Below are 18,382 nucleotides of genomic sequence, written 5' to 3' on the forward strand. Positions count from 1 at the left end.
TTTAGTGATTATAATAAAGCTACTTTCAAGGGAGGAAACCTAAAGGCAGATTAAAACAAAGTTGAGGCCATAGTATAAGTATTCAATAGGTAAGGTTGGCAAGGCACGAAAGGTCAGAGATACGTGGACTGGCATAGCATGTTCATTCCTTACATTGCTATTGCAGTTTTCTGCTTGCATGTTTATATTTCTTACTGGATTAGGCGTCGGTAGAGGGCAGGAATTGCAGCTCGTTTTCTGTTTCCTCAGTGTCTTGAATAAAGTAGCAATTTTAATACATAGCTTTGTGAATTAATACTTGCTAAACAAGACATAAACATGTTCATAGGTGGAGGGGAGAGATTGAAAAGGGAAATGTGAAGAAAGAGGGTAAGATCTGGAGCCACAGGTGAAAAATGTTAGTCTTACTAGTAAGACTTTTCCCCTGAAAAAGCACCAGACGTAGAAGGTTTTATCATTGAATTCCTTAAAACATCAAGCACCATGTAACTATTTTAGAACATAGAGGAAAAAAATGGTAAGCTTCCCAGTTCTTTTTACAAAGACAGTGTAACGTGATAAAATATGAGTATGAAAGACTGCACACACAAATCTCACAAAAGTCAGTGTAAAAAAAAAAGCTTAATAAAGCTATAAAATGGAATCTATCATTACATTAACAGAATAATACTGTAATCTGCATTCACTCTAGGAATATAAGGATAAATCAAATTTATATTAGGTGAGAAGAGATTATGACTAAAGGATACCAAAAAGGGAAAAAAAACAATATTTCTGGTAAGAACCCTTAGTGAAACAAGAATAAATTAATATACCTAAAATTTTATATATCTCAGACCGTAAGTCAGCATTTTTTATGGTTGAATTCCTATTTTAGTATTTAATGAAATACGAAATTTCTTTTAAAAAGCCATGAATCAGAAAAGGTGTGGCCAGCCTTACTGTTATATAACATTGTCTTGAGAATGATGACCAATATAATTAGACAAAAAAATAGGAGGGGGAATTATTTGAAAGGAAGTAGGCAAATTCATTATTTATAGATGACTTTGTGGAAAAGCCAGAAGAATGAACTGAAATACTACTATGAATAAACAGATTTCAGTATGATAGGAAGTTAATCTAAAGTGAGTTTTTTGTTTGTCTGTGTTGTTTGTTTGTTTGTTTGGGTTTTTTTTATGTTCTTTAAACTGAAAACTTACTCATATGGGTTAATGAATGGGAATCCTCGTTCTTAAAATACTTTTTGTTGGTTTTTGGGTTGTTTTTTTTTTTTTATTTGTTTGTTTTTGTTTTTTTGCCTTTAGCGGAATGCAACAGATTATTTACATTGCTAAGTAAATTGCAGCCTATTTTGAATAAGACACTTTTTGTGTTAACTTTTAAAAACTACTTTGGAATAAAGTTGCAGCAGTAAATACATTTAGAATGACTTTAAGGGAAAAAAATTTTTTTTTAATTCCTGTAGTTGTGATACTTGCTCTATTACTTGGTAATGCCGGAGAAGGTGTAATCTGATCTTTGAGCCATATTTGGTAAATAATAATTTTCTGTGGAACCCACTGTTCTATCAGCAAGGAAAATTATTGCACAAATGTAAGGCTTTTCTTTGCCCTTAAAGCATTTCCTGACTTGAAGACTCAAGTTATATCCTGTGTTGATTCTTTTGGTTTTTAAAAAGCACTTTGTTCCAGATCTATAACCTTAACAAGAGGTGTGTTGACAAAAGTATTTTCTACTCTACTTGGAAAGGAATTACATGTGTTCTTATTTGCCACTAAATGTAAACTGTTATATTTGTATTCATCATTAGCTCTCAGAATTGAGTTCTCTCACAATTTACTTTGTAGTTGTTCTGCAATCAATGATGATAAATTGGTTATATCTCTTAGAATGTGATGCAAATGAGTTATTTAAAGTTAAAGCTTGTTGCACAGCTGTTGCTTTAGCTTGTATGAAAGTGAAAACTGAAGTACACCTATGTTTAGAACAAAAAAATATGTTTTATTCTTTAGTAATGCAGAAAATGTATTGAATACGTGCTATATGCCAGGTTGTTAGTGCTTTATGTACTTCAGCTAATCCTCATGACAATCCAGTGAGGTGGGCGGTGGTGTCCCATTTAACAGAAAGGAAACCTCTACAGAGTTTTAGTCCAAGGCCATACATACTGAAACCAGGATTGAACCGAGATCTGTCTCTCCCAGATTTTTTTCACTAACAATATGCCACCACAAAAGAAAATTTACATTTTCCTTAAAAACTACTTACTTCTATTTTCCTTTGTTGTATTTCTAGTTACTAAAAATGCAGGGAGTTGAGTTATTTGAATCCTTGTCTTCAATTTTTTTTTTTTTTTTTTTTTGTCCTGTTATAATTCTCACAATCACTCATCATTTGGCAGTAGCAGGAGAGTCAATTTATTTTGACTACTGTGGGGATTGGTTTCTTGGAGAAACTCCTTAGGGTGCCAGATCACCAAGCATAAGGACATTGTTTCCAGGCCCTGGTGATATCAGTAGGACAAGTCTACCTACCACTTGTCATATCCTGTCATTTCTGTAACTTTTGTAGTTGTAAGGTTTTTTTGTTGTTTTTTTCTTTGTTTGTTTGTTTTTCAATATGGACCTAACCAAAAAAAAATTTTTTTTAAATTATTGAATCTGTGTTGATGATGGAATAACAAATCTCCATTGTGGTTAAGAACTACATCTTATGAGCTGTTCTTTTGTCTCCCTCTTTAAGAATTACCAAGTTTTTTCTTTTTTTTTATTGGAACTTAAAATTTAATTCATTGTTTGGATGTATCTAAAGCACTTTGTAAAGAAACCTCAGAGAATTGGTTTAAGAAATTAGGGGAGCAGTTAGAAGACGATTATGAATAGGATAGCAAAAGAGAAAAGCAAAATGACCTGAAAATGAGGACTTTGGAAAGTTTTACCATTGAAAATAGGTTTATTGTTTTTCTCTTTCCTTTATACTCTGTGCTCTGATATTGGACAGTCTATTGCTAAAAGCCACTAGAGATCTTATAAAGACTACTGTTTAGATTTCTAGGTTTGGGAGTTTAGAATAGAGTTGGGTAGATTAAAATAATGACCTAACTAACGTAAGTAGCATCTCCTGGTAACTTACAATTTAAAAGAACCTCTTTCCACCTGGGAATATTTTATCTGAGAGACATTGGGGACTGCCTAACTGCTATTAGATCTCATAATGTTATCTGGTCACGTTTCTTGTTCTGCCTACCTCTAGTTTACTCTAGTTTCTCTTCTACTTTCAAGGCTCCAGACCCAGTTCCTGGACCTGCCCTGGAAAAGAAGTATCCAGTAGAGATGAGCTCACTGCAGTTACTTAATTAAAAATTTGTAAGCTACAGAAATGGCAATGGGCCAACCAAGAACAGCTACAATTTGAATTTTTCTATTTCCAGGTATGCTAAAGTGGATGGCACCAGTCAAGCTTAGCCTATGTGATTGCCTGATAATGAAATCTTAAATAACCAAAACTTTTAAAATTTGTGGTCCTCTTGCTTTAAAGTATAGTAGCATCCCTAACATCTAGGTAACTTGTGGCTAGTATTGACTTTAACATACCTTTTGCCTGAATATTTCTAATTTAACTTGTTTGCTAGTAGTAGCAAACTAATCCAGAAACAATTTAAGAAAAATAAATTTGAAATGCTATTGAGTTAAGCCCTGTAAATGTACAAAAAGTAATTGGTCTTCAATGAAAAGTAAACATTAACCACAATAGAACTGTCTTCCTTTAAGAGTTTCACATATAGAGCTAGTAATGTAGGGAATTAAATAAATGAAACTAGTTCTCCATCCTAAGTTCCTCAACCATTCTATACTACAAGTGCCTTCAAATAAAGAGTTAATATATTCTTCAGTAATTGGAAATCGTAAGTAAGATTTCTGGATACGAACAAATAATGTATTATATAGAACTGTTACCTGAAGAATTTAATTGTATTTTAATATAAGTATATAACTAATATTTACTATATTATTATTTGATTGCTCAAAATAAAACTACACTAGAAAGTTATAAGTATTTAGAATTATAAAAACAAAACTAAAAACTGAGGTTTCCTACTGCCTTAGACTTTAACCAAGAGAAAACTAACCTATGAATGGTTTGAGGATTAAAGTCAAGTTAGCTTTTAAGGACATTTATTGCTTTTGCCGATTTGTATAGATTTAGAAACACAAAATCCATAAAAAGTGATTTTTATTTACTATAAAACATAACCATACACATATCTTTTTGTTCTAAAGATTTTATTTATTTTAGAGAGAGGGGAAGGGAGGGAGAGAAACATTGATCTCTGTTTTGCCTCTCCTGCACCATCAACCTGGGACCTGGCCCACAACCCAGGCATGTGCCCTGACTGGGAATTGAACCAGCAACCTTTTAGTTCACAGACCAGCACTTAATCCACTTAGCTGCACCAGCCAGGACCATGTCTTTGGATTTTAAAGTTCAATTCAGATAGGTTAGAGATTACCTAATATCGAACAGAGGAACTTTACATTCCAGTTGTGATTTTAAGAGATGATTCTAATATTCTAGTTTGTGCTTTATATTCCTCCCTCCATTGTTAATGCATAACAAATTTAATATCAGCCAATCTAGTCAGCATTAGGTCACTGATTATGTGCCACATTATTTGTTTGGTATTGAAAAAATTTTATCTGAGTGTTGAATTAGGACTGGAAAGGGAGCTACTACTAGGATTATAGGAACATTGCTACAGTTAAGTGAATTAAAGGAGAGATTGAAGACAGAATTGCATTGATTTTCAAGTTTTATTAGTTATCACTGGGCTATTAGTAATGGTAAAAATATATCCTTAATATTAAATGCAAATAGTGTTCAAAGCACCGAGCTAGGCACAGTGAGAATGTCAGAAAAAATAAACCATACTTTCAGTGAGCTTACAGTCAAGTAATTTTTTAAAAAGTGTCATAATAAAGGTGCAAACAATATAGTTGAAGGTACCACAGAGAATCAATTTGGGGGGTGGTGGAGGTAATGTTTCTACTGAGCCTTGAAGGATAGAAGAATGTGTTAGGGAGCATAACAAGAGTATTTCTAAGTTATAGAAATGAAAGTATGTAATGTATTCTAGAACTTGTGAGCAGTCCAGTGTGCCTAGAAGATAGTAGGGTACAGGATGGTGGGAGATGGAGCTATGCCATATATACTTTTGAACGTCAAGGGAAGGAGTTTGACTTAATTGAGTAAATAATGGGGATACATTGAAGATTTCTTAGCCCTGGTACACTTACATCAGTGAGTCTTTTGAAAAGATGAATGTATGAATGCATCAGAGTGAGAATTGCTTGGTAAAGTTATAGGTTAGGCAGCAGTAATACCTAATAAAGGACAACATTTATTATTATATGTGAGGCATTATGTATAAAGAGTCTTACCTTCAATTTCTCATTTAATTTTTACTACAGAAATGTTGTGAGAAGTAACTGAAATAATACTTGTCAATCATTTAGCACGGGCCTTGGCCCATAGTAAGTGCTACACCGTAGTGATTATACTGTAAGTTCAGAAAAGTGTTCTTGTCCATCTTTATGTGTGATACATTTCTATAACAGTGTTGCATTTATTGCGAGACTCTTAAGCTTAAAATAGTAACAATAAACTTTTTTCTACTACCCCTTACTTTTTCTTTTAAACATTTAAACCATCTCATTAGTGGATGAATACTGCTTACTCAGTTTAAGAGCTGCATATTATTAGTTCATGTTGAGGTAAAGAGAGGCCCTTCTTTTTTTTTTTTTTTTTTTTTAAGTAGTGGATTATAAATTACGAGGCTAGGCATAGAGATAATCATGAATAAATTAAATTAAAACGTAACTGTAGATCTTATCTGTCAGGCATCCTGAAAATTGATAATTGCTGCAACTGTTATCTATATCAGTAACAATTTCAACATAGATGACATAGTCTTTAGGTATTAAAAGTACATATAGTTGGCTAAGTACAAGTACTTTCAAATAACTCATTCCATTCTACTATTACTCCTACCCACATATCAGAATACAGGTAATGTTATGTGGAAATATATAGGAAATGATTTTATAAGGAAAATATTCTGTTCTATTTATCTCCGTTGTTTATGACTAATTATATAGGTAATGCATGCATATATATTCTTATAGAAATGAATATATAATAGAGATGACTAAACCTCCTTGGACCATCTTCCATCAGGGTCCCTTTCCCCAGCCACCTCTTCAAAACAATTAGTGATCTCTTTATATCTTTATATATATTTCTATATATCTTTTTGGTATCCTTATTTTAAAAAAAACAAATCGGTTATACATGGGTTTTGCATCCATTTTCATTTGGCAATGTTTTATAGATCTTTCATATAATTATTTGGATATCTTATTCCAGTTTATAAAAAGAAAAAAAGGTTGCATGGTATTCCTTAGTATTGCTATACAATTATTTACTTACTCATTCCTCAGTGGACATATAGGTGGCTTTAGGAATACACACTGAGGTGATTATCCTTGTATGCTCCTCTTGGAATGCATATGTTTTGTCCCTAGATTAGACGCTTTAATTAATTTATGTAGACATAGAGAGAGAGATAGAACTCTGGTACCTTATTACTGGTAACTAATTTCATTCAACCCATCTCACAACTGATTGCAGTAGGTGATGGCACCAAAGTTGTGACCTACTGGCTTAGAATACTGATATGCTACTGAGTTAGCTGAAAATGGATGTGTCTCTTAATATGTCTCTCCATGATTCTCTTCAGTTAAAAAAAATGGCATCATCACTGTCTTCTCTGCGTCATGTGTGGGGAGGGTAAAATTGAGATAACAAATATGTACTACAAGAAGTCCTATGTAAATCTGAATTCTACTAGATTATAATCTTCTCATCTTTGCAATATTTTAGAGCACATTGTGTAGCATATAGTGGGCATTGTTTATGGAGTGGGTACCAGAAATGGTGGACCAAAAAGTGGGTCATATCTATGAGAAAGTTTCAGACCAGTCAGATTTTCTTATATGTATATTTTACATTATCTGAAATGTGTGTATTTTTCACTGAAAATTTCCCACCTTTTCAACCTCATCTCTCTTCCCAGCTGCATTAGAGCCATGATTGATTAAATTTATCATGTTCTTTCATGGCCTTTCCCCCAACACAGTTTTCATTGATATGCTGCAAAACTTTTATTATTCATCTCTCATGGTCAGGCTCAAGCACTATATTCTTTGTGAAGTTTCTCCTGCCTGTCCCTAATTCCTGAGTTTAGGCATTTCTTTCTTGTAACCTCCATTGCAGCTTATGCACCTCTGCATGGCACAGAGTAATGTTGCTGAATGAATGCATGCCCGCCTCTGGGACTTGCTGGGATACCACAGAACCAGGCAGGGCCTGGAACTTCAGAGATCAATTATCTGAACCGAGAAAGTGGGAGGCATGTTGTTTTTGCTGACTTGTGGGATGTGGTATACGTGGTGCAAAGGAGGTCATTTAGATCTTCTATGATGTAACCCTATCTATCCCATTTCCTCAGCCTTATCTTTCATCCCAATTTCTCCTTGTTAGTTTTATTGCCTGCACCCACCATTAGCCAGCTACTTGGGGTGTCCCAAACTTGCCATTCTGTTTTACTCCTTTGAGTCTTTTTCCAGGTGCAACTACTTATGTCTGAGATATTCTTTTCCTCTCACCTATCCACCTAGTAAACATGTTTTCATGTTCCAAGGCCCAGCTTAGTTGTCACCTTTAATGAATCCTTTTTAAAAAATTTTCCCCTTGTATCAGAATTGACTGGTCACTCCTTTTCCCTTGTATACTACACATTATATCTCTAATGACTCAGTTATTACACTTTGTTGATGTGTTTGTCTTCTACTAAAATGAAAAATTTTTTGAATATAAACAACTGTGCTTTTAATAATTTTAGTCTTTCAGCACCCATTATAGTATTAAGTAGTAGTCACTCAACAAGTTTATTAAGATATTTATACACACACACACAATACATATAAAAATAAATGAAAATAATACATTAGAAAATGTTACTTTATAAAGATGTTAATTAGATGATCACTTTCATATAGTTTACAGTTCAAAGTTCATATTTCCTGAGGGAAGTCCTTCTAGATTTATGGATAAATATTATAGGATGAGATTCTGATTCCTTTTTATTCAGTTGTACAATTTAAAATATTAAATTGAATATTCTCTAAGGGTATCTATAATTGGAGAAATGTGAAACAGATGTATAATAAATCTGCTGAGATAGGCGTTTTCTATAGAGTTCTGAGGTTATTCTTGACTATCTTAACAAAAAATTCATTCATTATAAATATAATAAGAGTAATAGCCATCTATACAATCAAGTGTTAGATTTGAAAGACTGACACATACTTAAAATTACTGCATTGTATATATTATATTTTAGAGACAATTCAGTGGTAGTATTTTTTTACTTTTTATTGTCTTCATTGGGGTGACAATATTGTTTTATCAGTTTTAACTTTACTCATCTTGAATTCTCTTTCATTTCTTTTTAAGATTCTGAGTACTATTATGATAATGAAATCTTTTGTTTAAATGTTTTCCTTTGCACATAGATTTTGTTTTTGTTAGCAGGCTTAGCAGTCTCATGCTTTGCCACAGTTGTCAAATTGCCAATCAAGTGTATGTGTATAATTTAAGAATTGCTGAGTTAGCTTTTTGTTAGTTATTAAAGGTTTTATTTAAGAGATCAGTACTAACTATCCATTTACATTAAATCTAACTCATGTACTTAATTGTCAAACTCCCAGTGCCATAACACACACCTAGCAGCTGGCCAGCAGTCCGGTCTGGGGAGAACCCAGCTGAGCGCCACGACAAGATAAGGAAGGAGGGCAGTGTTAGGAGGAAAACAGGGAAGCCATAGGGCCAAGAAGGGGCTGAAACTGCAGAGGTGGTGAAACGTCTCATAACTTTCTCTTAATCTTCGTGGTAAAATGCCACTTTAGATTGATATTTTAACCAAATTATTATAATTTCCCCATGTCATTGAATTCATTGGTTCATTACAAATATTTATGGTAGATGTGAAATGAAAATGGGTTATTTCAAGTGCTTTCATTATCTTTCTCCTTTTTTCTCCCTTTTACCCATAAATAGGAACTTATTGTCATTTAACATTTATAGTATCTTTTTTTTAAAGATAGTATTTATGCACAGGACGAATTATCCAAAAATTAAGTAAAAATGAGGCCATAGAACAGTAACTCTTGCTTTTATCTTAAAGCCCTAATGTATTGGAAAATAGAGATATGAATTGGAAGATATACAAAAAGGTAGTTATATAATATGTTTTGATGAATTATAGCCATTCTATCTTAGATTTATTGCACTTTTCTTGATCCTTAGAAAATGGTAGCGCTCACCACAAAACCACAGTACATAAATTGCAAAGTGTAGCTGACTTGCACATTCCTTTTAGAAGAACTTATTATTGGTAAGCCTTTAACCATAAGAAATGGTCAACATTCACAGACTTGAGGCAGTGTATTAAATGAGAAAATTGGGAAGTTTTCTTTTTAAGAAGAGGTAGTATGGATCATTATATTACTTCAACTATTAATGTTTATTATTTTTATTTTATGAACTATTAATGTTTATAATGTTTATTATACAGTTATAAAGTTGAGAAATCCATTGTTTGGTAACGTAATTCTTTACTCCCTTCAAGCTTGTAAATAACAGTACCTCAGACATAATAGTTGTAAATAACATTTAGATGACTAATTTGGTATATTCCTGTTATTTTATTTTTGCAAATAGCTGGTTAATTATGTAAAATGATCATATATGACAGCTATTTTATGCTAAAGATGCATTATAATTATCTTGTTTTTAATCTTAAATGGTGTTCCTATTTGAATTTCAGATTTTTAGTTCCATAACTATAATTCTCATACTTGAACTTGTAGGAAAATAACTTGATATTGTAGATTTGGGGGAAAGTTTGCTTTGCCGTCATAAAGTTGTAACACCATGCTCCAAGAAATAGAACTCTAATAATTTGCTGTTTAAAAGACTTTGAAATTTTTCATGTTTAACATTTGTAAATTCTTTTAAAGTTAAAAATGTGAAGTGCATCAACTATTAGCTAAATGGCATTTGATGACATATTTATATAATACATCAATAATGTAAAAGGTGGTTAAAATAACGTATATAATTAGGCAGGAAATATGATTTTTTTCTGGCTTAATCCTAAAATCTTCCTTTAGCCAAAATGTTTCAAAACTTGCTTTAACTTTAATTTTAAAAATTATAGCATCATTCGGCTATTTTTACTACCTATCAGTTTTTCTTTATATGGTGAAAATATTATTTGAAGAATAACTCAGCTGCAGTATGGGAATGTCAGGCAATCCACAGAAGAGACACCTTATAGTTAGTGATAAGAAACTGTTAACATCATATTGACAACCAAGGAGATAAGTTGAAAGATTCTGCCTTCCCGTTAGACGTCCTGGGGAAGTTAGTGTTAATAGTTGCTGATGTCAGAGGGTCTTTGCAGTACAGACATTTCTGTTAAAATCTGACATAGATACTATATTTCTAAAAACTACCATGATTTGAAAATTGTGCAAAAAAAATTCACAGGATTTATGGGGGGAAAAATGGAATTCTGGCTACAACACTCAAAACTTCATCAGTGAACATTAAAAAAAGATAGATCCTTTAAAAAACATGGTAGCATAAATGTTAAATGGTTTAAAAATATGTAAAGATTTATACAGTATTTATACAATAAATGTTGTTCTTTGCTTTGAAAAAGCCTAAAGTTTGCGTATGGGAGTGAGCGTAGATGTGGCAGCTTGTTATTGTGAAGTGGTCAGAGAAGGGTTTTCTGAAGGCAGAAGAAAGCTAGAAACACAAGACGTGGGTGGATGTGACAGACTGACTGCATGCAGGGACTCTGAGCTGAGGGAGCTGGCAGGTATTGGAGGTGTGTTCATGTTTATGTTTTGTGTATTCAGACACAGCTAGTTTCAGGTAAGTATGGGTTCTGCATTCACCTAGTGATTCTCACACACAAAATCGCAGCAAAATTTACTTAACTTTTTTTCCGTCACCATTTATCCCTCCATACCTCTTCTCCCTCCCCCCACCTCAGCCCCGCATTGACTGTTGCCCATGCCCGTGACAGCAAAATCTATGTGATGCTCAAATTGTTCCCTAATATAGCAATTGCTTTGGAACAAATTTGCAGTTTCAAAACATATTATAGCGGCACTGACTTACAGCTGAGGGTAAGGAAAACACTTTAGTTTGGAGAGCTAGATTCCACTTTTTATAGTAGCCTTTAAATCTAGATGTATTCTGATGTGTACTTATAGAGATTTATTGCAACAAATATTTACTGTGCATCTACTAGTTGCCATGCACTTTATAAGTATTTGGGATACAGGAGTGAACGTGTTACTTTCTTTACTTTGAAACTAACATTAGTATAAAGAATTTGTTGGCAAGGCTTGGTTTTAAGAGGTAAACTTGGACAGATGTTTAAAAGAAAAATCTTGCAAGGAGTCTATTGGGCAACAAGGCCTTTCCTCTTAAATTACATACTTTTACAAGGTAATTTCCTAGGGTCCTTTGTAACTCAAGATTCCAATATTCACAGAAAAGATGATTATCTCTGACGGTTACTATAAAAATCATAATTAAATTTTAAGATGATATATATGTTAAGGTGGAAAGACCTCCTTAAAATGGAAGGCCTCCTTACATTCTTCATAAGCTAAAGGAGAATCCTAATGCAGTTGAGAAGTGGATTTTAGTACATCCTATTTCTCCTTGATATTCAGCATGAACTATATTTTTCTGTTAAAATAATTGTGTTCCGGTAAAACTCAAGTCATGTAAGAACGGGGCAAAGATAAAATGATTTGTATATAGTCACATGATACTAAGACTTCAGCATTAGAGTATATGAAATCCTTCTATAGTAAGGCCACTATGCCCCTGCAGCCATTCCTAGCCCTTCTCAGCTCCCCTGTAACTTCTTCCTACCATGAACTCCTTTGTCATAATCCCTTTCTTTCTGTCCTTTGTTTTAGCCAGACAGATGACTGACTCACGATCTCCAGAACCTGCCTAGTATTTGGTTGCCTTGCTTCATATTTTAACCTTCTTATTTAACTACCCATCATTCAAGACCATCCTCCACTCCCTCCCTCAGCCCAGACCATCCTTTAAGCACCTATAGAGAACAGTTTAAACCACTTATCTAGCACTTAATGTACAACCTGGTGTATTCGGTTTTTCAGGCAGCTCTGTCCAGGTTTCCCAGTTGCACAAGTTATTTGTCCATATATATGGGAAAGGAAAGCCTCAACTGTTCAATCAACTCCTTTAACATTCTGCAGCCAAAGTAGCACAGCCCTCTTTGCTAGGGTTATTTTCCGTTTGCTTTGTGGAAATTCATGAGATTTAGAATAATTATTACTTTCAGTGTTTGTATTTTTTGCTACAAGCTAGACAGGGGCACAATTAACTTTTACTGTGTTATCACTAATTCTTGAAATTCTCTGAGTTTTTTCCATTTTACAAAGAAATAACAGTATTACTGGCTAACATTTATGTAAGCTATTTTATTTCATGCATTCCTGCTATGTACTCATTTTTATTATCTTACATATATTTCTGATTTAATTCTTATAATCATATGAGGTAGCTACTCTGTCATCACCATTTTATAGATGAGAAAACTGAGGCATTGAGAAGGTAAATGATTTGTCCAAGCAAGTGACAGGTTAAATTTCATAAATGAACGAACACAAATTTATAGAATCCTAGAATTAATGCTTAACCAGCCATCATTATGTTTCGAATACTGTACACTTTATATATATTACTTCATTTAATTGCCTTATCTTATTGAGACAGTTACAATGCTCACTAATATAGAGGTTGAAATATTTAGGGATCTTAGGTTTTCTGTTTTTAACTATTAACAAGTTCTTTTGCCAGAAAATTTTACAAACAAATGGCTAAAGTGGAATATTGTTGTTGTTTTATTCTACTTTAGGAAATTCTGCTCTTTAGAAAAATGTTAAGCCTGTCTCATGACATTTAATATTCATTAAATTTTTTGATAAGATTTTAATAGTAAAGACCAATACTTTTACTGTCCAACTTAAATTATAAATCTAAGTAGTTTATATAAGGTTCATTACCAGTTACTACTTTTATTTTAAAAGTTGCTTCCCTGGGAATTTAGCTGTACTACATAATTTACTTTGTATGGTACCTCCTGGTCAGGGGCACTTAACCTCAGTCTTTGACATACTTCTCAATATCTCTCTACTCATTGTTTGAGGTTTTCTTGTTTTTTGTTTTTTTAATATCTTATTTAAGGCAGTTTGTTTGCTAGAAAGTAATAGCATCATCTAAATCTGTAACTTGAGTAGTAGAATAGTAGTGTTTTCCCCTTACCCGATCTCCCTTTTCTCCCCACTTCCCCTGGGGTTAGAATTGCAAGAGCTTTGCTGTTTTATTGGACTTCATGGAAAACCAGCTTTTGGTCACATATGATTAATATTCTACAGGATTTTTTGTTTGTTTGTTAGTTTGTTTTCATAAAGAACACACAGTTTTCCTTTCAAAATGCTGGTATGGCAGAAGACCTTGGAGATACAGTCCATCCCTCACAATAGACTAAGTGGGTTGGCAAACAGAATTTACAGGGGGAAAAGGAATATAAACACTGAATATGGATTTAAGCAAAACTTGTGAAATAAGTAATTGGGCATAGGAGTGAAGAAGCATGGTGCAGAGATGAGATGCCAGCTGGGTTATAAAGCTCCATCACCATTTTCCACAGTAGGAAATCCGGAGCTAATGTGTAAAACTGGGAGGAAAAAAATCAAGAAATAACCCTCTAATCGTCGTGTTTAGGAATGTGGAACAACAGCTCCGTGGTTACCTCTGCAGAATGGGGCGGGGCATGGGGCAAGGATTTTGCTGGTTTCCCTGATCCACTCTGTAGTACTATTTGACTTTTTAAACCATGTACATGTTTTCTTCTTTAATTTTATTTAAATTTTTTATAGTAGGGTATGTCATGTTAACATTTTCTGGACAAAAAAAAATAAGTTACTTGAAAATCAACTTTTGTATATATACTGTTTTGTTGTTTGAGCTTTGGGGAGGGGGGGCTAAAATATATTAATACTTTTCCTCCCACCCTCAGTTCTTCTGGCTGGGGCTAATAATTGAATTCGCAGAGAGATTAACAGGAGAAAATCAAAGTTTTGATACATGTGCATGGGGAATTCACAAAGGAATGAAAATTTCCACGGAAGGTCCAAAGACAGTAAGACAACGTTTGGTATATAAGGCATTTCTGGATAAAGGAAAAGGGGCGGGGCATTAGATTTCAAAAGTGAGAATGGCCATTACAGTTAGTTGAGGAAGAGGAGAACACATATGGCAGGAAAATTCTTGCTAGGCCACTCAAACAATGGGACATGGGGTAGTTAGGCTAACGGGCACAACCTACAATCTTCATGAAGCAGATTTCTCTGTCTTGAGTCCCTTGAACAAGAAAGGGGGGAGGATCAAAAGTCTTCTCTTAAGTCTTGATTTTTAATAAACAACTTAAAATCAATATTCCCAAAATCAGCTTCAGGATGGCAGAACTCTTGTCCCTTTAGGCTGGAAGGAATGTTGGCCTATAGGAGAAAAATTAATAATGACTGTATAATGTTTTATAGAGTATATAATCAAGAATATTTTCAAGTGGTTTTAAATTATATGGTAGGATTTTCTCATCTACATACAAGTTTTGATAAACACAGACACCAAAGATGCCTTTCATATGTTTATCTGTAGCCCAGACCTCTCCTGAGCTCCAGACCCATATATTCCAACTTCTTCTTGTGATATCTGTATTTTAATGTTTTAAAGGTCCATGTGTAGGGAATATAATTAATAATATTATAATAACTGTATGGTGTCAAATGGATACCAGACTTATTAGGGAGATCACTTTATAAGTTATATAACTGTCTGATCACTATATTGTACACCTGAACCTAAAATAATGTTGTATGTCAACTATAGTTGAAAAATAATCAGCCAAAAACAAATAAATGAATGAATGATCTCTAGACTCGACATGTTCAAAACCAAACCTATAATCTACCCCTTAGTTTACAGTCTTAGGCGTTTTCCATTGTTCCCTAGTTTATTCATGGAACTGCTGCCATACAATGGAGCAAATCAGAAATCAACCTTGACATTTCCTTCACCCCAATGTCTAGTTCGTCACCAAGTTCTATTAATTTTTATTCCTAAATTTATCTTTTAAGTTTCTCCTTCCACTCAGTCTCCATTGCTGTCTCTGCAATTACAAGCTATTACCATTTCCTGGTTAGACTACAGCGGTAGTTTTCTAATTGGGCTTCTCACATATTCTTTTGCCTTTTTTTCTCCATGCTATTGCCATTTTCCATTTACAAGGTATGTCCAGAAAAAGTCCAGCCATTGTTAATATAATGAGAATAGTTTGCACTAAACTGTTTTCACATATTCTTTTGCCTTTTTCTCCATACTGTTGCCATTTTCCACTTACGGGTCTGTCCAGAAAAAGTTCAGCCATTGTTAATATAACGAGAACAGTTTGTGCAACATCAATAAAACCTGGCAGCCAAGGAGAGTGGACCAGAATGTGTATGGGTGAACAATGATGACTTCTCTGTACTAGTCAGTGAGGGCAGTAGATGCCCTTGAGTGAGCATGTGTACCATGTGGCTGTCACATTCTAAATGAGTAAGCAGAGCAACGAATCTGCATCAGATTTTGCATTAAGCTTGAACATTCCTCTGCGGAAACTATTCGGATGATTCAGAAGGCCGTAGCCATGGACAACTGGTGATTGGCAGCTTCATCACAACACCACCACCACTCATACATCATGTCTCATGCATAACTTTTTAGCGAAACATCAAATCACCCAGGTGACACAGCCCTCCTACGGCCCAGATTTGGCACCCTGCAACTTCTGGCTTTTCCCAAAACTAAAATCACCTTTGAAAGGGAAGAGACTTTAGGCCATCGATGATAGTCAAGAAAATATGACAGGGCAGCTGATGACAGTTGTGAGAACTGTGTGGGGTCCCAAGGTACATACTTTGCAGGGGACTGAGGAGTCATTGTCCTGTGTACAATGTTTCTTGTATCTGATATCATCTTCAATAAATGTCTCTTATTTTCCATATTACATGGTTGGATACCTCCTGGACAGACCTCTTACACATAATTTCATGTCACCTTCCCTGCTTCTGAGTTTAAATCCTTAGTAGGTGGCTTCCATTATTCTAAAGGTAAAACCTCCAAATTTTAATGGCCTATAAAGGCACTTCATGCTTTGGGCCTTACCTTTTCCCTGCTGTGTTCTCTACCATTTTTCCTAATATACCATATCCCATTTGAATCTCTGTTTTTGAATAATACAAAAGAAATGAAAAAATGACTGGTAGCAGCAACAAGATAAACTGAGATGACAGACATCAGATCTGGTATCAGAAGGAGACAGACAGATAAACTAGTGGGGAAGTTAAAGTTATCTAAGTTATGAACTTGTACGGATGTGCCTTTACTCCAGGAGTTTCTGTGACCTGGAGAGCAAGGACATTATGAAGGACAGATTGTAGAGACTGAATTCTATTGTGTGTCCCCAGTGAGTATTGATGTTTGGTTGGTGGTGTGCTTGCTTACTCTCTTGTCTCTTCTGGTTAATATGGCTAAACTCAAATTATAGACTGAAATCTCAGTGTTATTGTTTTAGCCTTAGCCTGGCTGCTTGGGATCACTCTCATATGTGTAGTTTTGGGATCAGAGATATGTATAGATAAATAGAAGACATAGAATTTGGTGCTTCTATTTTATTTCTGTGATTTACTCGCTAGGTTTTCAGCTGTTGTGGTTATGTCAAAGTCTGTCCTTTGGTTCATTAATGAAGTGACTAAAACTGCTGGTTTTCTATCTAGGTGTTACCTGCTTGAACCAACTGGGGCCTGCTTTCTGGCTGAAAGCCATTAAAAAATGGAAAGTCACCCATTCTATCTTCTAAGTACTGACTCCCTTCTGTTCCCTACCCCTAGCACCACCACCACCCTGCATTGCTGTTTCTGCCTTCTGCCTTCTGCCTTCAAGTAGTTGTTTTTTTAATACTTTGTCTATTGTTTCTAGTTGTTCTTGGTGAGGATTGGTCTAGTAGGAGCTACTTAGCCATTATAGGAAGTGGAGTCCGCAAAACATTTCTACATTTGAACAGTTTCCTCATTTGTATACTTGATAGTCTTGATTAGAAAAGCAAGCAAGTGTGGTGAGTTTTTCAAAGAATTTTAGAAATTTCTGTATATGTTTTAATAATGGGATAAGTTGAAATTTATTTTCATGACTCATTGTCTTTTAAATGATAAAGGTGGTCCTGAATTAGACTGAAAATGTATTTGCTTCTCCCTCAAATTGTGTATACAGTATTCCCTCACTTATTGCGAGTATTACATTCCAGACACACACACCCCGCAAAGTAGGAACCTTACCTACGTTTATTCTGCACACTTAAACCTATGTAACTCTAACAACATACATATACAGTACCGCAAAATTCTGCGATATAGCGAAAAATCCGCGATAAATAATTAAATAGAATACTTTTTAAAATCCCACGATACAGTGAGGCCGCGATAAAGTGAAGAAACCATACAGTAAAACCTTCCATTTCATCAAAATCTTTGACCTAGATCCTGAGGAGACAGCAATAAACTTCAAAATTCTTGATCCTGTGGAGCTAACATTGTGGGTAGCTAGATAGATAATAAATAAAATACTGTGAAGAAAAAGCAGAGTATAAGAATGTGATGGGGGTAGACAAGTGTGGCATTATTTTAGATTGGTCAGGGAAGCTGTCTCTGAGGAAGTGACATTTGGTCAGAGATCTTAGTGAAGTAAGAGAAGGGGCTGTGCAATTAATCTGAGGGGAAGGTGTTCCAGCACAAGGAAGAGCGAGTCCAAAAGCCCTGATGGAATGAGATTAGATTGGCTTCTTTGAGAAGTCAGAGAACCGAAGGCTCAGTTGGGAGCAAGGAGGGTGGGAGGAGATGAAGTTCAAGGGGAAGCAGTGTTGTAGGGTTTTGAGCAGGGGGAATGATTGCTCTTATTTTCACAAAGATCACTCTGCTCAACAGAGTAGGGGTGCAGGGGGAGCAAAAAGTGAAGGCAGTGGGGAGACCACTCTTAGGAGGCCCTTGTGGGAATTATGATGGTGGTTTGGACAAAAAGCGGAATTTTTTTGCAGATG

At 34.6% G+C, this 18,382-nt stretch overlaps 1 protein-coding gene across 2 annotated transcripts in view; it reads left to right on the plus strand.

Annotated features, from left to right (window-relative positions):
* Positions 1 to 18,382, plus strand: part of TAB2 (TGF-beta activated kinase 1 (MAP3K7) binding protein 2) — an 84,819-nt gene that overhangs the window by 22,805 nt on the left and 43,632 nt on the right. Inside the window, exon 2 of one of the 2 annotated variants that reach the window (XM_090279956.1) lies at positions 3,285 to 3,433. The exons of the other annotated variant lie outside the window; for it this stretch is intronic. The gene's annotated coding sequence lies outside the window, so the exon portion shown is untranslated. The remainder of the gene's footprint in view (positions 1 to 3,284; positions 3,434 to 18,382) is intronic. 2 annotated transcript variants of the gene reach the window in all.

Source organism: Furipterus horrens, unplaced genomic scaffold, assembly GCF_987537825.1.
Source record: "Furipterus horrens unplaced genomic scaffold, mFurHor1.1.pri manual_scaffold_6, whole genome shotgun sequence".
In the NCBI taxonomy this organism is placed as follows: domain Eukaryota; kingdom Metazoa; phylum Chordata; class Mammalia; order Chiroptera; family Furipteridae; genus Furipterus; species Furipterus horrens.